The sequence below is a fragment of the Pan paniscus genome, chromosome 23 (genome assembly GCF_029289425.2).
Source record: "Pan paniscus chromosome 23, NHGRI_mPanPan1-v2.0_pri, whole genome shotgun sequence".
NCBI lineage: Eukaryota > Metazoa > Chordata > Mammalia > Primates > Hominidae > Pan > Pan paniscus.
The window spans coordinates 20,314,109-20,337,505 of NC_085927.1; the positions used below are offsets into that span (position 1 = coordinate 20,314,109).

The window sequence follows — 23,397 nt, forward strand, 5'->3', positions numbered from 1 at the left end:
ACCCACTAACTCGTCATCTAGCATTAGGTATATCTCCCGATGCTATCCCTCCCCCCTCCCCCCACCCCACAACAGTCCCCCAGCCATCCCATTACTGGGTATATAGCCAAAGGACTATAAATCATGCTGCTATAAAGACACATGCACACGTATGTTTATTGCGGCATTATTCACAATAGCAAAGACTTGGAACCAACCCAAATGTCCAACAATGATAGACTGGATTAAGAAAATGTGGCACATATACACAATGGAATACTATGCAGCCATAAAAAATGATGAGTTCATGTCCTTTGTAGGGACATGGATGAAATTGGAAATCATCATTCTCAGTAAACTATCGCAAGAACAAAAAACCAAACACCGCATATTCTCACTCATAGGTGGGAATTGAACAATGAGATCACATGGACACAGGAAGGGGAATAAAATACATAATTCTTAATTAAAATACATAATTCTTCATTGAACCCCGAATCTGTCAGGACATATGTGTGATCTTGGATAACGCATTCAACCTCCTGAACACTGAATTTTCTTGACTGTAAAATGTTTTAGAGATGTTCCTCACCTGGTTGCATGAAGCAAACCTCTGTGTGTTAAGGCACTTCCCACAGCATCTGTGACACAGAATGGTGGCAGCTGTGCTCTTCGTAGTCCCTGAACACAGACCCACAGCAGTATATTGTGTGTTTTTTTTATATAAAAGGCTTTGAAAATGTCCCACAACTTCCTCAGTAACTGTCAAAAGGGGCAGCCTTCAAAAGTAGAATTCTGGCAAATGTCTTCAAAAGACACAAAATTCTGGCAATGGGCTCATTTCCCTCCCTCCTTGCTCTTCTGGATGCATCCATTCTCTCCCACAGCATAGTTATTTTCTTCCACTCCACTGTAGAAATTGTCCTTCTAGTGGCAAGAGTGACGTGAGTGATATGCGGAAATTTCTTTCCAAGCTTGTTGGAGAAGCTTCCTCTGCCTGCTTCTTTTTGGCCACCTCCTGCCAGGGTAAGAGGGCCTCCAGGGCTGCTCTGTCACCCCCAACAGCATGGACCTCACTGCAGTCACTCCGGAAGCTTCCCTCTAAAGGAAGCTTGTGCAGGAAACATCATGCATCGAGCAGCATGGGGACAGGGGCTGGCCAGCTGGGCAGGTCTCACACTCCTGACACTCAGACTCCAGGATACTCCTCTGTCCCCACCCAGGGCAGATCCCTGCCCTAAAAGTTTTCCCCCTCATGTCCAGCAAATGCTGCATGGAGCCCTGGATTTCTACGTGGAAAGCTAGGAAGAGGGAGAGCTGAAATGAGGATGTAATCACCCTTTCCAAAGAGGTCAGTCCAGTACTACCCTGTGCTCCTGGGCAAGCTCTCCAGGCTGAGGGAACAGAAGCAGGGGTTATGTCGGGTGAAGGTTGAAATGAGAGACCTCCCAGGAGGTGTAGAATATTCCACTAGGGACATCTCATACCCTTCCAGGATTAGACCTTGTGGCCTGGAGATCCCCAGGCAATTAGTATTGAAGGTCGAAAGGCCAATGACAGGAATAGGAAGGTCCACTGTGTCATTCACAAAGCACTTCCAAACCCATCACCACAGGTGACCCTCACAACAACCCTGTGAGACCTGCAGGGCAGGGGCTCTCACAAAGGAGGAGTCGGGAATGTCAAGATTTTAACACCTTCTCCAAGTCAGGATCAGGAAATGCTGTCCCAGCACTGACCTATATTCCCTATGCTTCCTCCCACAAAACAGCTTAGGGTGACTGCCAACTTGTGGGCAGAGACCCTCACTTCCAATTCCCACAAGGGGCTGTGCAGTGGGGAGGATGAGGCCCCCTCCTCTGACTGTCTCCTCCAAGACCCTGTTGTCTGAGGAAGGTCACTCTGGGAACTGTTGGCCTCTGCAGATGGGGGCCTGGACCATGTGGAAAGACGACGTGAAGGTCACACCTGGCAGGCACCAGCGCTGGAGGGCAAACCTCACCTTTAAAACTCACACTTTTTAAAAAAATTTATTTTTATTTTTAATTTATATGAGTACATGGTAGGTGTATATATTTATGGGGTACATGAGATAGTTTGACACAAGCATGCAATGTGTAATAATCACATCAGGGTAAATGGGGCATTCATCACCTCAAGCAAGGGAAATGCCAGCTGCTTATAAAACCATCAGATCACATGAGAACTCACTTACTATCATGAGAACAGCATGGGGGAAACTGCCGCCATGATTCAGTTACCTCTCACTGGGTCCCTCCCAGGACACATGAGGATTATGGAAATTACAGTTCAAGATGAGATTTGGGTGGCAACGCAGCCAAACCATATCACCTTATAAAATGAATAATGTGGAAATAGCAGCGGGCCTGAATCCTGACCCCTGCTGTGTGATGCCCCCTCTTGAGGAAGGCCTGGCTTCTGTGCCATGCAGAAACTTTCCTGTGCTTCCTGCTGACTTGGGGTGAGCCAGGTCTTCCTGGGGGAGCTGGGCACTTGTGGGACAGGAGAGTCCCTGTCCTGGGGTCTCCATTTGTCTCCTTACCACATCAACAAAACACCAGAGGAGCCAACTCAACAAACTTCAATGCACGGCACTTCCTGGACCCTAGGTGCTCAGGGCCCCCTGAGCTGCCCTGGGGCAGAACACTGGGCAGTGGCCAGTGCTTCCCCAACAACTCCCCCATGCACAGATTCCTGGTGGACACACTTCCCTTTACCCTGCTCAGCTGGAGCTCAGCCCCCATCCTAGTACCTCTTCCTCCTCCTCCAGGGCAGGAAAAGGAATCCCAACTCCAAACCCACGGAGAATCCCCATCTTGGGTGAGGCCCTGGCTGGGACTCAGCCTCTTGTCAGCCCCTCGAGGAGCTCCATCTTTCCCTGTTTCCCTGCCCCATGGGACCCTGGGCCTCTGGGAAAGAGTTGAGGGTGTCGTCCACTCAGCAGGTACCGCATGATCTTTGGGAAGGATTTGTGTTATACCTGCTCCTGGTGGGATAGGAGCCTCCGGAGCTGGGCAGTATTTGGGCTGTAGAAACCTGAGAAGCCCGTGACCCATCATGCATCAGAGCCCACTCTCAAGATGTGGAGCCGTCAGCTGGAAGAGCTGGGCAGTGGCAGGAGACCCCGGACCCTGAGGCCTTCCTCCCTTCCATCAGGTGACCCTACCATGTGGCCTCAGCTCTAGGGAGATGGGCCCTAGCTGGAGGCACTGCAAAGCAGCATCCTGGGTAAAGGTGCCAGGAGGGCAGGCCTGCCTTTGAGGCTGTGAGGCAGGGCTGAGGCAGGCAGTGGCCAGTGGAGGGAACCGGGTGGGTGCCGAGGGACTACATGGCCATCTCCTGGACATGGGGTCTGGCTAGGGGACATGGGATGGGCAGACACTGCCATCTTGACTTCATCGGCCCATCTGTGGGCTGGGGGGGCAGCTGGGAGTGTGGCCAGCTGGGAGGTAGGAGGACTCTTGGGGAAGTGAGAGTCACCTGCATGAACTCAGGGCTAGAGGGCTGTGGCTCTAGGACACACAGGGTGGCCAGGGGGAGGCTGCAGCGCCCTCTGCTGTTGGGAATGAAAGGTGTCTGCCTTGAAGTGAAAGGGTCCCTGTTCAACTCTGGGCCGCTGTGGGACCCTCAGCAGGGATGTCCTGAAGGCTCCTAACAAGCTGGAAAGCAAGGAAGGTGCCTTGCCTGGAAGTCAGGATCGCCCAGCCAGGGTGGCCGTCCCATGGCCTGGCTGCATGAGGCCCTGGGGGTAGCTGTCCGCCTACCTTGCAGGGAGTGCCTCTCCTCAGCCATCAGCTGATTCAGTGCCCAGAAGGTGTCTTCCTCTCGCAGATACAGGAGGAGGATGGCAGTTAGGCAGCTCATGTCCCTGTAGTAGCCCACCTCCTGCAAGAGCCAGAGTCACCATGGAAGCAAGTCACCTGAGAGGGCTGAGGCCATCTGGGGGGACTCATGTCACTGGAGAGGACAGAGGTAACCTGGGAGACCTCCCTCAGGCCCTAGGGGATTTAGGGTGCAGACTCTGCACCACTCCCCTGACCCTGGGCACGAGGACTAAGCAAGTCCCCCACAACTCAGTTGAAAAGGGACCTGGAGGGACTTCTGCAGTGAGTGTCCAACCTCACATGGTCTGAAGGGGCACAGGCAAGGATCATTCACATCCCCTATCCTGGGCCAGGCTGGGAAGGCCAGTGTGCCAGGACTGGGGCAGCACCTGTGAACTGCACCCACCACAAGGGCAGGTGGTGGGCCACTGATCACCACACAGTGGGTCCTGTGATGGCCCAGGGGCTGCCTGCCAGGCACAGGAGGGCGGCTGGGTCCAGACCCCATGTGAGCAGCCCATGGAGTGATCTCAGTGGCTCTCCCTGCCTGGAAGGGTCTGGGAAGTGGGGGCCAAGCAGGAACAGCCACCTGGGTGACCTCCTCCCTATCTACTATGCTCCTACGGGGTTAAGGCAAAGGGGAAATTGGATCCCTGCCAGGTTTCCAGTAAAGAGGCTTCCTTAGGATGCAAACTCATTTCATGAAAAGAGCCTGGCCCCATCAGGCACCTCAGCAGCTTGTCAAACATGTCTCCTGCAAGGACTATCCTGTGTGCAACACTGCTAAGCTCCTTGTTTGGGGCAGCACCAGGAAGGGAGGGTCATTTCTTCTTCCAAGATGTGGTGGTTGGGTCCAGGTGACATCAACAGTCTGGGCCCTGACCCCTTTCCATCTCAGCGGGACCCCTTGAGACACCAGCTTCCCTTCCTGGCTTGGGTGTCCACGCCAGCAGTTCTACCTACTACGTTATTACAGCCAGATCAGGATAAATGTCCTCTCTCTGGAATAAATGCAATGACCACTGTTCTTTGAGCATTATTTATCTTAAATTATTGTTTTAATTAGAAATGTATCTAACTTATATTAGCCAAATTTCCTTTCAATGTAACCAAATTTCTAAGTGAAAATTAAATATTTACCTTCATCAAGCATTCTATGAATATAAAATGTTTATTTTTTTCAACTTTAGAAGAAATTGAAAATGTCTACGTGCTACTAATCTAAAAAACAGGCTCTGGGTTTATATGGTGTTAAACTTTCTTCCAAATTTTAAGGAATAGATATTTAAATGCCATCCACTTTGTTTTAAAATACATAAAATGTTTTAAGCTTTTGACCTCAAAATTTACAGTAGCACAGCTACTCCATAATGAATAAACCACAGAATCAAAACGAAGAAAGATTCTACAGACCAGTCTAACCAACAAGACAATTATAAACTAGTGGTTCAAATATCAAAAACCAATTTCAATGACAAATGCATGGTATGAAAACCCCGCAAATGTCAAGTAGAATATATTATACTTCAATGAAATTATGAGTTGAGAGTAGGAAATCTATGTTTAACCAAGCAAATTAAATAAAGTTTATGAGGAAATTATACTGCTAATGTTTTATTATTTGGCAAGCTATTCAGTGGAAGACAAAGATATTCTTAATGAAGTCGAAAATATATTTTAAAATGTGACTGAAGTGGATTAAAAAATAATGAGGACATGAATAACTTTAAAAAGTATTCAGGGATAAAGAGAGAAAAATAAATTTAGATTTCATACATACATAAAATATATTTTAAAAGTTATGTTTTTTGGTTGCTTGAATAAAAGGAACAGATATTTAAATTCCATGCCTTTCATTTTAAAGTTTAGGAAATGCTTATAGCTTTCCACACTGACATTTATACTAACACAGTTAATCGAATCGAGGGATAACAAAATCAAAACAAACAGAATTCTCTTGACCAATTTATTTTCTTGATTTTTAAAAGTCAATGTACTCTCAAAGAAACAAAACTATTATTCGTGGATTCTGTTATTTGAAAATATTTACTGATCATTTTTACCTTACACCAGGTGATCTCCAGCTCATGGAAAAATATGTAAAGTTGCCCAGCTTCATTAAGCTTAAACTCTTCTGAAGGAGAAAAGAAGCAATGGAGTAGGGACATTAAAGCAGGAGTTTGGTGATGTGGCTGAGACTTCTACTTGCACACTGTGGTAGCTGTGTGGAGGCTGGATTGAAAAAAGGGCAATGACAGAAGCTTAAATTAGTATCAAATATGGCAATCCTATAATTTTAAGGGTCCTTGAAATAAGAGTGTATAATAGTTCTCATTATTTCCCCAAGAAATCTGTGCGCTTGGCCTTGTGAGGAAAGCGCTATAGTTACCAAGTGGTGGGGGTGGGAAGGTGAATTTTCAACAACATTTGGAATTACTACACTTTAAAGGTAAAGCTGGCAGGAATTCCATACACATCAGATCTGAAAATGTGTGTGTGTGTGTGTGTGTGTGTGTGTGTCTGTCTGTCTGTGTGTGTTTGTTTGTGTGTGAAGCAGGGAAAGACAGCAAGAGTGAGAGTGAGCAAGAGAGAGAGGAGAGAGAGGGAGAGAATCAGACAGATACAGAAAGAGAGTGACAGAGCTACAGAGACAGAATTAAAAGGGGACACCAAGAATATTGAGCTGAGAAACTATAAAATGGGAGTTGCCATTAAACAGAATGGGGAAGAGCAAATTTTGGGAGTTTCAGTGGCTCCATACAGACATATTAATTTTGAGATTCTTAACTGACATCCACGTGGAAAAGTCAGGGAGTGTTGGGTATAGTGTCCAGTGTTTAGGTGTAATATGAAATATCAGGAAATTAATGACACAAAAATTAGTAAGAAAGCAAAGATAAGAAAGATAAGAAGTCAAAGTCCTGAGCCTAATGGTCCTCTAACATTTAAAAAATAGTAAAGATGAAACCTGCAAAAAAGGACTAGGGGTAATTATCAAAAACATGGTGGGGGGAAAGTAAGTTAAGTGTTCTGGAATTCTATAAAAAAGTTTTACAAAGAGAAGGTGGAGATCAACTGTGTGAAATGCTGCTGATATATAAATTAAGATGAAGGCCGAGAAGTCATGGTTCAATTTATAATTTAACAATATGGATAGCACTTATATTTTGATATGAGCAGCTCGTTGGAATGAGTAGGTGAGAAACCATATTGGAGTGGTTGCTGAGATGAAAGTCTGATCCCTGGATTCTTAAGGAAAAATTTTATTGGACTACAGAGGCATAAATTGGATTTTTAATTCTGGAGTCAGGATGTGCTCAGTAAACACGTGCCCATCAATGCCTCCTCGCATTTTTTTTTTAGCTAGGTATTCTGTTATCTTTTAATAATATAATAATTACCTGCAAAACCTATACCCATTTTGCAGCAAAGCACCATGACACATGTATACCTGTGTAACAAACCTGCATGTTCTGCACATTTATCCCAGAACTTAAAGGAGAGAGAGAGAGAGAGTGAGAGAAAGAAAATCCAGCCAAGTGCAGTGGCTCATGACTGTAATCCCAGCGCTTTAGGAGGCTGAGACAGGTGGACCATCTGAGGTCAGGATTGAGAACAGCCTGGCCAACATGGTGAAACCCTGTCTTTACTAAACATACAAAAATTAGCTGGGTGTGGTGGGGGGCACCTGCAGTCCCAGCTACTTGAGAGGCCAAGGCAGGAGAATCACTTGAACCTGGAAGGCAAAGACTGCAGTGAGCTAAGATCACGCCACAGCACTACAGCCTGGGTGACAGGGTGAGACGGTTTCAAAAAGAAAAACAAAAACAAAAACTAAAAAACACCCATTTAATTGACAAACTTTACAAAGACTGATACTAGAGGTTGTTGGAGAGGACGTTGTTCCACATATCTTATGAGGTGCCGATGGACAAGTAAGATGGTAAAATGCCTTTGAAAAACTGACCATACCTGCTATACTTAAATATTCAGATACCAAACACCCAGAAATTCCATCTTGTCATTTATTTCCACAAGAAAAAACAAGAGACCTGTATTAAAATATCGATTTCTATTAAAAATAATCACACTGGGTTTCCTGAAATTTTTTTATTGGTAGCTCTTGTTTTCAGCAGTACAACTTCCGATATATATGTGTATATATATTTAATATATGTATATATGTATATATATTAGACAGATATATATGTATATTATACATATGCATACATTATATACTATGTATATATGTATATACGTACACATGTCTATATGTAATATACATACACATGTCTATATGTAATATACATACACATGTCTATATGTAATATACATACACGTCTATATGTAATATACATACACATGTCTATATGTAATATACATACACACATGTCTATATGTAATATATACACACGTCTATATGTAATATATACACACGTCTATATGTAATATATACACACACGTCTATATGTAATATATACACACGTATATATGTAATATATACACACACGTATATATGTAATATATACACACACGCATATATGTAATATATGCACACATATGCATATATGTAATATATACACACGTATGCATATGTGTATATACACATGTATATATGTGTATATACACACATATGCATATATGTGTATATACACAATGTATGTATATATGTGTATATACACAATATATGTATATATGTGTATATACACATATATGTATATATGTGTATATACACATATATGTATATATGTGTATATACACACATATGCATATATGTGTATATATGTGTATATACACATATATGCATATATGTGTATATATGTGTATATACACACATATGCATATATGTGTATATATGTGCATATACACACATATGCATATATGTGTATATATGTGTATATACACACATATGCATATATGTGTATATATGTGCATATACACACATATGCATATATGTGTATATATGTGTATATACACACATATGCATATATGTGCATATGTGTGTATATATGTGTATATACACGTATATGCATATGTGTGTATATATGTGTATATACACACATATGCATATGTGTGTATATATGTGTATATACACACATATGCATATGTGTGTATATATGTGTATATACACACATATGCATATGTGTGTATATATGTGTATATACACACATATGCATATGTGTGTATATATGTGTATATACACACATATGCATATGTGTGTATATATGTGTATATACACACATATGCATATGTGTGTATATATGTGTATATACACACATATGCATATGTGCGTATATACACAATATACGTATATATGTGTATATACACAATATACGTATATGTGTGTATATGCACAATATATGTATATATATTAGGCAGAATTTTGCTCTTGTTGCCCAGGCTGGAGTGCAATGGTGCAATCTCGGCTCACTGCCACCTCCACCTCCCAGGTTCAAGGGATTGTCCTGCCTCTGCCTCCCGAGTAGCTGCGACTACAGGCTTGTGCCACCACCCTCGGCTAATTTTGTATTTTTAGTAGGGATGGGGTTTCACCATGTTGGTCAGGCTGGTCTCGAACTCCTGACCTCAGGTGATCCACCTGCCTTGGCCTCCCAAAGTGCTGGGATTACAGGTGTGAGCCACTGTGCCTGGCCTATTTTGTATTTTTTAATCTACCACACTCTAAGAACACATATTTTAAATCAATTTGTACATTCAGTGACTAGAACAAAACCAGCATTTTGTAGATTCCAAAGAATTATTTGTTGTATAAATGATAAATAACTTAAGTTATTATTTATAACATCTATATACAAACAATATATTACCTGAGAATACAGTGATAACATTTGTTATGTATAAAATGATTTCAATCTCAGTTAAAAATATTTTTGCATGAGTTATTGTCATATGCAGATGCTCACATTGTTTTGTTTAGATGAAAATGTTTGTAACTACTATGCACATTTTTGTTACTTAAGCCTTTTGGTCTTGCTGCCGTAGCAAATCCTGTGCCTCTTAAGAACAGGAACCTCTTTTACTTCATTTTTTAACAGATTTCTTAATGAAATATATACCATACTATTTTGTTTAACACATAAGCAGACACCCTGTCAGAAGCAAAGAGACATCTATTCCACCATTACTACCCATGCCTCTGCTAATGTGGCTGCTGAAGATGTTACCTAGAGCAGAGGACTTTGTGTTCAACCTAAGCACTTTATATCCTTTATTTTCAACTGGGTAGGAGATAAAATAATTCAGCAGCAATAAAAGTCACACTTCTTAAAGTTGCAGTCTCGCCAATGCAACACAATGTATCAGTCTCTCTTGTGAGGTATCACCTTGAGTTCTTCATCTCACCACCAAGATGATTAAGGAACGGGGACACACGGGTGAGGTGGGAGTGAAAGTTTAATAAGCAAAAGGAGGAAGCTCTCTGCAGCAGACAAGGGCGTCCAAGTGGATTGCCGTTTTTACAGTTGAATCAAAAAGCCTTTATAAGAAACTCCTCTCAGCTGTATATAAAACTGTCTGCACAATTCCCTTTATATATCCAGCTGTGGACATGTCTCTAGTCAAGCACAAAATGAGCTTCTCTTGTTTGTATAACTGTGGGTTTGTTTTAGGTAAGCCCCCCTCCTCCCTGTGCAAGTTCCCACAGAGGCCGCCATGTATATGCCTGAAAAGGGGAGGAAAATTTTACCTGGGAGCTTGCCAATTACACAAAGAACAGAAGGCATCTGGCTGGACCCTGCATGCTTATCTGTTCAGGGCTTATCTGTAGGTGCAGTAGTTGTGATTTTTCAGGCAGACAACTTCCCTGAGGACCAGTCTCTTACTTGTTTACTCAACTAATTTTCCTTTCCTTCTCCCTCAACATTATGCAGCAAAACAGATTACACTTCTCTTTCCCAGTAAATCAGTGTTGGTACTCCACTCTGAATACTTGTATTATTGGATTTCTTAGAAAAAAATATTTGGGATTATAATTTAGATGCCATCAAACAATGAACAAAAATATGCTACTTCGTTTCCCTTCTCTTCTCTTGTTACCAGACAATAGCTAGTTTTCTTTTCTCTCCAACTCCTTTTTTTCTGTGCTTCTACCTGATTTTTAAAAACACTTCTACACATTTCCAATCTTAGTATAGCAGACATCAAATATGTGGTCAAACTACATACATAGGAAGAGCTGAATTATCTAATTATATTCAAGCATTTTAAAATAATTCCCCTTCAGTTTGCTTTGCAGTTATTTTACATAATCAAATGTCTTCCTGATATACATCCCAACCCAGTGGTTGTCAAGCTCTGCTTTGTTTTCTAATTGCATCAGAATTATCCACAATTCTTTTTTTTTTTTTTTGAGATGGAGTCTTACTGTTGCCCAGGCTGGAGTGCAGTGGTGTGATCTCAGCTCACTGTCATCTCTGCCTCCCTGATTCAAGTGATTCTCCTGCCTCAGCCTCCCAAGTAGCTGGGACTACAGGCATGTACCACCATGCCTGGCTAATTTTTGTATTTTTAGTAGAGATGAGGTTTCACCATGTTGGCCAGGCTGGTTTTGAATTCCTGACCTCAAGTGATCCACTGCCTGGGCCTCTCAAAGTAAGAATTATCCAAAATTCTTATGATAAATATGGATAAATCAGCACAACTCAAGATTTAATACAAATTTCCAAGAGAAGAAACCCAGGAATATGCATTGAAAACGTCTCCCTCAGGTGATTCTGATGTGATATGTGGTCTGAGTTTAAAATGCAAGGAAAATTACCTTCCCTGCCCTCCAGTTGGCCCTTATGTCCAGATGTCCCTCTTCCCCTTTCTCATTGTGCTCTCTCCTTCTGTGCCTTTGTTCTATTCTCCCTCCACTTCTCATCCAGATGCCAAACCCTCTTCCATCAATTGTCCTAAACTCCAAATGGTCAGTTGCCTCTATACTTCCGTCTGTCCCATGAACAAGTTACTCAGGCAAATGTAGAATTTCGGCTTGGACCAAGCTAAATCAAGAGCTGCAATTAAAGATTTCCCTAAGCCCGGAGGGGACCAGCAAATACTTATAGAAGATTTTGGATTTCCTCCGAATGCATAAGGCTCTGGGTAACCTGATGCTATAGACCAAATGTTATTGTCCCCCTCAAATTCAAGTGCTGAAATCTAATTCCCTATGTGATGATATTTGGAGGTAGGGCCTTGGGGAATGATTAGATCATGAAGGCAGGGACCACAGGAGTGGGATTAGTAGCCCCTATTGAAGGCACCATAGAAAGCTCCCTCATCCCTTCTGTCATGTGAGGACATGGTAGAAACATGGCTGTCTATGAACCACAAAGCAAGCCCACACCAGACATGGAATCTGCTAACCACTTGACCTTGAATTTTGCCATCTCCAGAACTGAGAGAAACAAATTTGTTTATAAGCTTCCTCATCTATGGCATTCTGTTTTGACCCCAGATTAGCTAAAAACACCAAAATATCAACAAAAATATCAACACCAAATTTTCAAAATGGATGCTAAAACTTTGATGGCAAAAGGTGACTGATCTGCCTGAGAAATGAACCTACATGATCCCTCTTTCCACAAAGCTGGAGGGAGAGTCAACACAAGCAAAAATAGGTCAAAGTCTTCTAAAAGCCATACCTGAAGGGTTTTCAATATCACTTAATCAGATGGTAATTTAATCACCCAAAGAACCACAACAAAACACACAACTATCAGAGGTTTTCAACGTCACCTCAAAAACACCATTTACAATATTAGGGAGTGAAAGAAGTCATGGAAGTTTCAAAAAGTCAAACTTTATTTCAGTGTAATGGTAGAAATTTGAAATTCTTAGTTAAGCTATGAATAAATCCTTGGGCAGGTGCAGGCATGAAGATTCTGGAGTGCTGCTGCTGAGTTTAAGAGCTTCCTTTGGAGATGCCCCCTGGCCCCCTCAACCCCTGTCCACCTGTCAAGAAGAGGCCATCCTGGGCAGCACATTAGAGGCAAATGGCCCAGATGCCCAGCTGAGGGCAAACCTCCATTCCTGGAGGAGGAGGTCGCCTCTGGGAGCAGGAGGACCTGCTGGAACCCCTGCTCACAGGCTCCTTTTCTTGCTCTCCAGCACCTCCTGCAGGCAGGCAAACACCCCCAGCAGCAGTAGCAGCAGGGCCTTCAGTAGCAGGGCTGCTGCTCTGCTGAATGAGAGAAGTCCCTCTCCAGTGAGGCAGAGGAGCCCAGGTTGCACACCCTGGTCTCTGCCTCCATAGCTTCCACTGTGCCCAGGACTGGGAGCAGTGTGGGAGCTGCTGGCTGGAGCTGTGCTGGTCACCCCCTCTCTGCCACCTCTAGCTCCAGCCACACTTTCAGCTCCAGGGCTGAGGCCGGTGGCTCTACAGGAGGTGCCATGAAGTCAGGCAGCTTCTCACTGGGCTGGTCCTGTGCAGTCCCAGGGCAGCGGCAGGAGGGCTCTGGAGCTTCCTCTAGCTCCAGCGCTGTCCCTGGAAGGGGCTCTGCCCCTGGTGCTGGCACTGGCTCAACAGCTGGCACTGGAAATAGCTGTGTTTCTGCACCTGAAGCAGGAGCTGAAAAAGGAGAGAGGTCACCAATATCACTCACTTTCCACTGGAATTTCCAAACATGAAAACAACCTCACTGAATTTAAAGGAATTTCAGCCTGTAAACATTGTCCCTGGAAAGACTTCCAGACTGCAGGTGACCTCACCATGTGCCTGTGTCTCAATGAGCTCCAGAGGCTCCAGCTGGACAAGGACAATGTGCAGATGTGGCCCTGGTGGGATGAGGCCTGGCCTGGTAGCTCCATCTGGGGCCTGATGTCTACCTGGTGACTCCTGTCCTGTTGTACCTGGGGGGGCCTTCTGTCAAATGGCCAGAGGCATCTGGGGTGAGTGATGAGCCTACAAGGGCATCATTGGAAAAGAAAGGCTCTCACTCCTGCCATTCCTGAAGCAGGAGCCTTGAGATGTGGGGATGCAGCACAAGAACATCTTGCTCTCTTGAGCATCTCCCACCAAGTGAGCTGGCTACAGGGCTAACTCTAGGATGTGGGTGCCTGGTTATCGGGATTCTTTTTTTTTTTTTTTGAGACATTGTCTCATTCTGTTGGCCAGGGTGGAGTGCAGTGGCATGATCTCGGCTCACTGCAACTTCCACCTATTGGGTTCAATCAATTCTCCTGCCTCAGTCTCCTGAGTAGCTGGGATTACAGGCACGAGACACGCACCACAACACCTGGCTAGTTTTTTTGTGTTTGTTTTTTGTTTGTTTGTTTGTCTGTTTTGAGACAGAGTCTCGCTCTGTCACCCAGGCTGGATGGAGTGCAGTGGCGTGATCTGGGCTCACTGCAAGCTCTGTGTCCTGGGTTCATGCCTTTCTCCTGCCTCAGCCCCCCGAGTAGCTGGGACTATAGGCACCCACCACTACGCCCGGCTAATTTTTGTATTTTTAGTAGACACGGGGTTTCACTGTGTTAGCCAGGATGGTCTCGATCTCCTGACCTTGTTTGCTTTTTGTATTTTTAGTAGACATGTGGTTTTACCATGTTGTTCAGGCTGGTCTCGATCTCCTGATTTCATGATCCTCCTGCCTCAGCCTCCCAAAGTGCTGGGATTACAGGTGTGAGCCACCGTGCCTGGCCTGGTTACCAGAATTCTAAGTTCTGTTAGGGTCTGTTGCCAAAGAAGTGAGGTTGCTTCTTTAAGGTTCCATCCCCTCAGCCTCCTCCTTCCAGAAGACCTACTCAGGACCCCAGTGGGCTTCTGACTGCTCATCCTCCCCACAGGTCAACTCCTTACCTGTACACAGTTATGTCCACCCAGGGCCTACTTGGACACCTGCACCTGATGTTCACCAGGAGCCTAGGAATCCACTTGGGGCCTGGGATCCTACAGGGGCCTAATGTTACCCTGCAGATTGAGTAGCCACCTGGGGACCAGGTATCAACCTGGGGACTGTGGTTGACCTGTGGGTTAATGTCCACCTGGGGACTGGTTATTCAGCTGAGGCCTGATGCATACCTGGGGCCGAATGTCCCCCGCAGGGTGAATTCCACCTCAGACCTGTATGTCCACCTGGGGCCTGATGTCTGCCTTAGATCTATGTCCCACTGTGGCCTTGTGATCACCAGGGACTGGTATCCAGCTGTGGCCTGATGACCTACTGCATCCTGTGGCTCACCTACGGCCTGGTGTCTACCTGGGGCTTGGTGATCACCTGGGAACTGGATATCAACCTGGGGCCTGGGTGACCACTTAAGGCCTGATGTGTGCCTGGGGCCTGACTGTCCACCTGGGGACTGGGTGTCCACCTTGGGTCTGATGACTACCTGAAGTTAGGTATCTACCTAAGGCTTGGTGTCTACCTGTGGCCTGATGTCCACATGAGTCTGGGGTTCGGTTGGGGCCTGCTGTACATCTGGGACCTTGGTGTCTATCTGAGGCCTGATGTCTACCTGGTGACTGCCATCCTCTTGAGGCCTGATATCCACCTGGGAATGGTTTATGCATGGAAATGGTTATGTCCGCCTGGGGCTGGATGTTGCCCAGGGGCTAGATGTCCACCTGTGGCCCCGTGTTGACCTAGGGCCTGATGTCCACCTGGGGCATGGTGTTCACCTGAGACCCGGGTATTTACATAGGGCCTGATGTCCAGCTGGTGCCTAGGTGCCCACTGGGGGCCTTGTGTTAACCTGGGGACTGGTATCCAGCTGGGTCCTAATGACCACCTGGGTTGAATTATTCACCTAGAGTTTGGTATTCACTTAGGGCTTGAGTGTCAGCCTTGGAAATGGTGTCCACCTGGGCCTTGGTTATCAAACAAGGGGTTTGGTATCCAGTTGAGACATCATTTGCACCTGGGGTCTGAGTGTTCGCATGAGGCCAGATGACCACTGGGGGCCTGAATGTCAACCTGGTGTCTGAAATTCACTGGAAGCCTAGGTATCTAGCAGGGGCCTGATGTGCACCTGGGACTAGGTGTCAACATGTGGCCTGATGTAAACCTCTAGTTGAGTGTCCACCTTGGGCCTGATGTCCACTGGGGGACTGATGTTCCCCTTTGATCTGATGTCTACCTGGAAACCGTGTATTCACCCATGGCCTGATGGTCACCTGGGGTTGAATGTCCAACTGTGGCCAGATGTGCACCCGGATTCTGGGCATCCACCTGGGACCTGATGTTCAGCTGGGGCCTGGAGTTCACCTGAGGCATGATGCCTACCTGAAGCTTAATGTTCATCTGAGTGCTGGATGTTCACCTGGGGCCTGATACCCCCCTGGAGCCCAAGGACCCTTCTCAGGCCTGATGTCCACAAGTTGGCCTGGTATTCATCTGGGGCCTTCGTGTTAACCTGTGGCCTAATGTACTCCTGGGTTCTAGTGTCCTCTTGGGACCTGATGTCTACCAGGATCCAGGTATCCACCTGGGGCTCGGTATCCACCTAGGGCTTGACATTCACCTGGGGCCTAGGAATCCACTTGATAACTGGTGCCCATCGGGGTCCTGATGTTCACCTTGGGACTGGGTAACCACCTGAGGCCTGATGTCCACTTAGGGCATAAGTGTTTATCTGGGGTCTAGTGTTCACATAGGGTCTGATGTCAACCTTGAGACTAGGTATTCACGAGGGGTCTAGTGTCCAGCTGGGGCCAGATGTTCACTTGGGGCCTGGTGTCAACTTGGAGCACGGTTGTCAACCTAGGACCTGATGTCCAGTCCAGTGTCCACCTTGGGCCTGTTTACTACCCGGGGCCTGTGTGTCCACATAGACCGTGGTGTCAATCTGGGGCCTGGGTATTTACCGGGGGCCTGGATATTCATTGGTACATTATGTCTACTGGAGTCTTTGTGTCAATCTGAGCTCTGATGTCTACCTAGAGATTGGGTATCCATCTAAGGCCTGGTGTTTACATGGGGCCTGTAACATGAGGTTCCAGATGAACTCAGATGTCCACCTGAGGCCTGATGTCCACCTGAGTTCTGAGTGTTCACATAGGGCCTGCTGTCAACTTGGGACCTAAGTATTTACCTAGGGCCTGGGTGTCCACCTGGTGCCTGACTTCCAACTAGATCTTGTGTCAACTTGGGGACTGATGTCCACTTTGGGCCTAGGTAACTTCCTGATGACTAATGCCCACATGGTTCCTAAGGACCATCTGAGGCCTGGTATTAATTTAGAGACTGGTATCCACCTGGGGTCCAGGTATCCACTTGGGACCTGATGTTCACCTGGAGTGTAGGAATTCACGTGGGGCCTGGTATCCACCTTAAGTGTGTGTATCCAATTGAGTGCTGGTGTCCACCTGGAGTCCAGTGTATACCTGGGGCCTGATGTACACATGGAGCCTGGGTGTACACTTGAAGCCTGATATCCCAGATGGATACCTGGGCCCCAGTGGTCATCAGATCCTAGGAAACTCTCAGGCCCCAGGTGCACATAAAGCTCCAAGTGGCAACCTAGGCCACAGGTTGATACACAGGGTCCAGGTGGACACTGGGTGCAAGATGAACACCAGGCCCCTGGTGAACACCAAGCCCCAGGTGTCTACCTAGTCCTCAAGTGGATACCAGGCACTAGATTGACACACAGGTACCAGGTGGATATCAGACCGCAGGTGAACACCAGGCCCCAGGTGGTTGGGTTACTTATAGCATAGGTGGCCATCAGGTCCCAGATCTATATCCACTCCCCACCTGAAAATCAGGATCCAGGTGGATACCCATGTCCTAGGTGAACACCAGGTTCCAAATGAACATCAGGCTCCAAGTGAACACACAGGCCCCAGTTCAATACCAGCCTCAGGTAGACATCAGGACCTAGGTGCACCCCAGGCCCAATGTGCATGCCTAGTCTCTTGGAATACATCATTTTCAAGGTGGACACCCAGATTCCTCAAAGACATCTGGTGCCAGGTGGATATCTGGCTGCAGGTGGACATCAGGCCCCAGGTGGAGACCCAGTACACAGGTGTAAATCAGGCTCCAGTATTTCATCAGGCCCCAGTTTAACACTTGACTAAAGGTGTGCATCAAGACCCAGGTTGACAGCCAGGCTTCAGGTGCACACTAGGCCCAAAGTGTACACCTGTGCCAAGGTGGGCATCAGGCCCAAGGTGTACACCAGACCCCAAGTGGACATCAGGTTCCAGGTTGACACCAGTCTCTAGGTAGATCCTTAAACCCCAGTTGGTCATCAGGCCCAAGGTGGATACCTTGACCCCAGGGGGTCACCAGGTCTCAGGTTGACACTAAGCCCTAGGTTCAAGGTCTGAGATGGTTTCAGCCCCCATGTGGACTTTAGTCATAAGGAGCTTACCTAGGACCTAAGTGGACATCAGGCCCCAGGTTGACACAATGAACCATGTAGAAGTCAGGCTGTAAGTAGACACCCAGGCCCTAGGTAAATACTTTGGTCCCAAGCCAACATCAGGCCCTATGTGGACACCCAGACTCCAGGCAGATGTCAGGCCCCAGGTGAACACTGAACTCAGGGTGGTCATCAAGCACTAGGTTGACACATAGGCCTCAGGTAGACAACAGACACAGGTGAACTTCAGGCTCCAGATGAACGTCGGGCTCCAGGAAGAAGTCTGTGCCCCAGTTAAACACCAGGTCTTAGGTAGACATCAGGCCTCAAATGGATGCCCAGGCCCAAGGTGGATATAAGGCCTCAGGCAAACACCAGGGCCCAGGTATACATTAGACACGAGATGGACACTCAAGCCACAAGTGAACATCTGTTCCCAGGTGGACATCCACCCAAGGTGGACATCAGGCCAGAGATGTACACCCAGGCCCCAGGAGAACCCCAGGCCCCAGGAGGACACCCAAGTGCCAGAAGGACACCCAGTCCCTAGGTAACTACAAGGCCCCAAGTGGACATGATGTTCCAGATGGATATGAGGCACCAAGTGGATACTAGGCCCAGGTGGACCCCAGATCTCAGGGGCACACCAGGCCCCAGGGGAACACCAGGCCCTAGGTAAGCATGAAGTCCCAGGTGGACATCAGTTGCCAGGAGGACACCAGGACCCAGTTGCTCATCAAGCCACAGCTGAACACCAGTTCCCAATGAACACCAGTCCTCAGGTGGGCACCTAGTCCTCTCGTGTGTATCAGGTGCCAGGCTGACATAGGCACCAGCTGAACTCTGGGCCTCAGGTGAACATCAGATCCCAGGTTGTCACCCAGGCCCCAGGTGAACACCAGGTTTTAGGTGGACACGAGGTCCTAGGTGGATGTCTATGCTCCTGGTGAACCTCAGGCCCTAGTGGACACTCAGGCCCTTTATAGACATCTGGCTCCATGTGCACTCCCAGGGCCCAGGTAGACATGAGGCCCCAGAGGAACACCAGTCCTTAATCACCTAAGACTGAACTCCCCTAGGGCTGGAGACTGAGTATTCACCTTGGGCCTAGGAATCTACCTGGGGCCAGATGTCAATCTGGGGTGTGATGTCTACTCAGGTTCAGCTGTCCACCTAGGGCGGGGTGTTTTTCTGGGACCCAGAGTCTACCTGAAATCTTGGTATCAACCTAGGGCCTATGTGTCCACTTGGAGTCTGATGTGCACCTGAAGCCTGAGTTTTCACCTGGGATCTGATGAGCACCTGGGGCCTAGGTTTCCATCTGAAACATCAGGTTCTAGTTATACATCTGGGCCCCAGGTATACACTAGGCACCAAAAGAACTCCAGCCCCTATCTTAACATGAGGTCCTAGGTGAATGCCCAGGCCCCATGTCTACATTAGGCCTCAGGTAGACATGACTCCAGGTAGGCATCAGGCCTGATATTGGCTCTATGTCTCCACCCAAATCTCATGTTGAATTGTAATCCCCATGGGTTGAAGAATGAGCCTGGTGAATGGTGATTGAATCACGGGAGAAGACTTCCCACTTGGTGTTCTCGTGATAGAGTTCTTACGAGACCTGGTTATTTGAAAGTGTGTAGCACATCCCCCTTCTGTCTCCCTCCTCCTCCCACATGGTAAAAAGGGCTTTACATCATGATTGTAAGTGTCCTGAGCCCGCCCAGTCATGCTCCCTATTAAGCCTGAAGAACTGTGGGTCAGTTAAACCTCTTTTCCTCATAAGTTGCCCAATATCAGGTAGTTTTTTATAACAGTGTGAAAATGGACTAATACAAGGCCTTAGGATAACAACCATGCTTCAGGCCATAGGTGGACATCTGGCTGCAACTGGACACTATTCCCCAGGTGGATACCTAGGCTCAAGGTTGACATTAGTCCCCAGGTAAACAACAAGCCCCAGGTGAATACCTATGCCCTAGTAGACATCAGGCCTCAGGCTGACACTCAGTCTAACCTCAACATTAGGCTCCAGGTGGACGCCCAGACTCCAGGTGGATACTAGACCCCAGGGATACACCAGACTCCTGGTAGGCATAAGGCTCCAGGAGGACACTAGAATCCAGGTGTACATAAAGCCACTGGTTGACACCAAGCCCTCAGATGAACATCAGGCCAACTAGTGGACGTTAGACACATGAGAATACTTGGGCACCAGGTAGGTATCAGGCCCCAGGTAAACATCAAACTTCAGGTGGACATCATTCTCCATGTGAACTCTAGCCCCAGCTAAACATCAGGCTCCAGGTGGAAGCCCAGACCCCAGGAGCACTTCTGACCACAGTTGAACATCTGTCTCCAGGTGAATATCAGACCATGGATGGATAGCAAGTCCCCAGGTGGACATCAGGTCAAAAGTGAATATAAGTCTCTAGGAAGACATCTGACCCCAGGTGGATACTGAACTAGAGGTTTACATCAGGCCCTAGGTTGACAGCAAGGCCCGGGTAGACAGCAGGCCACAAGCGAAGACCAGGCCCAGGTGGATACTGAACTAGAGGTTTACATCAGACCCCAGATTGACATTCAGTCCCCAGGTGGTCATGACACCTCAATTGGACACCAAGTCCGTAGGTGTCCCAGGTGTACACCAGGTCAAAGATGAACACAAGACCTAAGGTTGACACTGAAGCCCCAAGTGGACATGAGGCCCTAGGTGAATAATATGACCCAGGGGATCATTAGGACCCAGCTTCATACCAGTCCCCAGGTTTACACGAGGCCCCCAGTAGGTTCCTAAGCTCTAGTTGGACATGAGGTCTCCAGTAGACACCCAGGAATAAGGTGGACATCAAGCATCAGATGGACGTCTGGCCGTGGATGAACATCGAGCCTCACATGGATACCTAGTCCGCAGGTAGACATCAGGCCCCAGTTTGACATCAGTTTCTGGATGGATCCCCAAGCCCTAGGTGGATATCCAGTCTCCAGCTGAACATCAGCCCCTCGTGGACACCCAGGCCCCAGGTGGATATCAGGTGTCAGGTGAACACAAGTCCCTAGGCAGACGTCAGGCACCAGGTGCACACTCAGACCCCAAGAGGACATCTGTCCCCAGGTGGACATCACTCTCAAGGTGTACATTAGGCAACAGATGTACACCCAGGTCCAAGGCAGACACGAGTCCCTAGTAAAACTCAAGGCCCCAGGAGGATACTCAAGCCCTAGGTGGATGCCCAGAACCCAGGTAATTACAAGGCCCCAGGTGGATATCAGATTCCAGTTGAACATTAGGCCCCAAGTGGATACCTAGGCACCAGGTAGACACCAGGCCCCAGGTGCATCCCCCAGTCTCAGGTGCACACTAGGCCCCCAGTGAACACTGGCTCCAGGTGAGCACCCAGTCCAAGGTAGACACCGTGACCCAGGTGGTCATTAGGCCACAGCTGAACACCAATCTTGAGTGAACACCAGATCCCAGGTGGGTACCTAGTCCAGGTGGATATTGGGCCCCAAGTGGACACCCAGCCCCCAGGTGAACATCAAGCTTCAGGTGGACATCATGCCTCAGGTGAACTCCGGGTCCCAGCCCAGCTGAACATCAGGCTGCAGGTGGATGCCTAGGTTCCAGGTGCACGCCTAGGTTCCAGGTGCACAACAAGTCACAGTTGGACATTCAGCCCCAGGTGAACATCAGGCCATGGGTGGATAAACAGTCCACAGGTGGACATCAGGTCAAAGGTGAACATCCGTACTCAGGTGGACATCAGGCTCCAGGTTGACATCAAGCCAAAGGTGGACACTGAACTAGAGGTTTACATCAGGCCCCAGGTTGACACCCAGGTTCAGGTGGACATTAGGCCCCAGGTGGATACCTAGGCCCCTAGTAAACCTCAGATTCTAGGTTGACATTCAGGCCCCCAGTAGTCATTTGGCCCCAAGTGGACACTCAGGCGCCAGGTTCACATGATGTCTTAACTGGACACCAAGGGGCCAGTTTGATACCCAATCCTATGTGGGTGCCAGGTCCAAGGTTACACTCAAGCCCCAAGTGGACACCAGGCCCTAGGTGAATAATACAACCCAGGTGGTCGTTAGGCCCCAGAATGACACCAGTCCCCAGGTTAACAGGAAGCCCCCAGTGGGTACCTAGGCCCCAGCTGGACATCAGGCCTAATGTGGACAAACAGGATCAAGATGGACATCAGGACTCAGGTGGACATCTGGTGACAGGTGGACAGCAAGCCTGGTGTGTACCTTGTCCCCGGGTGGTCATCAGGCCCCAGTTCAACACCAGTCCCTGAGTGGATTCCTCGGCTCCAGGTGGACATCCGGTCTTCAGCTGAACATCAGACCCCAGGTGAACACCAGGTCTTAGGTGGACATTAGGCCCCTGGTGGACATAAAGTACCAGTGGACATCCATGCTGCAGGTGGACACCCAGGGCCCAGATGGGCATCAGGCCCCATTTGGACATTGAGGCCCCAGGTGGATATCAGGCCTCAGGTGAACCCTAGGTCCAACATAGACATCAGGCCTTAGGTTGACACTCAAGCACCAGATGGACTGCTGCACCTAAGCAGAAAACAGACCCTTATCTGGATATCTAAGATACATGTATACAACAAGCCCCAGGCTGACATCCAGACCCCAGGTGGACACCATACCCCAGGTGAACAGCAGGCAACAGTTTGGCACCAAGTACCTAAGTGAAACAAAGCCTTAGGTGATTACCAGGCCATAGGTAGTCATTAGTCTCCAGCTGGACAATAGTCCCTAGGTGGATACCCAGGCCCCAGGTGGACACTAGACCCCAGATTAACACAAAAACCAAGTAAAAAATCAAGCCCCAAGTGGACAACCAGGCCCTAGGTAAATACACAAATCTCAAGCTGACACCAGGCCCTATTTGGACACCCAAGCCCTAGGTGGACTTCGGACCCCAGGTGAACATTGAACTCTAGAAGGTATTCAGGCCCTGTGTTTGACTACCTGGCCCCAGGGAGACACCAGGCATAGATGAACTTCAGGCACCAGCTGTACATCAGGTTCCAGGCAAATGTCCAGGCCCCAGGTGGATATCACACCTCAGATGAACACCAGGCCCCAGGTAGACATCAAAAACCAGGTGGACACTCAGGCCCCTACTGAATATCCGTCCCCAGGTGGACATCTGTCCCAAGGTGGACACGAGGTCACAGATGTACACTTAAGCCTAAGGCAGACCCCAGTCCCCAGGAAAACTCCAGGCTCCATGAGGGCA

At 47.6% G+C, this 23,397-nt stretch overlaps 1 long non-coding RNA gene across 1 annotated transcript; it reads right to left on the minus strand.

Annotated features, from left to right (window-relative positions):
• Positions 1-12,716: 12,716 nt before the first annotated feature.
• LOC112439094 (uncharacterized protein C2orf27A) lies at positions 12,717-22,611 on the minus strand. Its single transcript, XR_010111839.1, has 4 exons — positions 22,392-22,611; positions 21,041-21,193; positions 15,192-15,317; positions 12,717-13,461 (listed from the first exon to the last, which is right to left on the minus strand). It is a non-coding gene; the product is annotated as an uncharacterized protein C2orf27A (long non-coding RNA).
• Between the last annotated feature and the right edge of the window lie 786 nt (positions 22,612-23,397).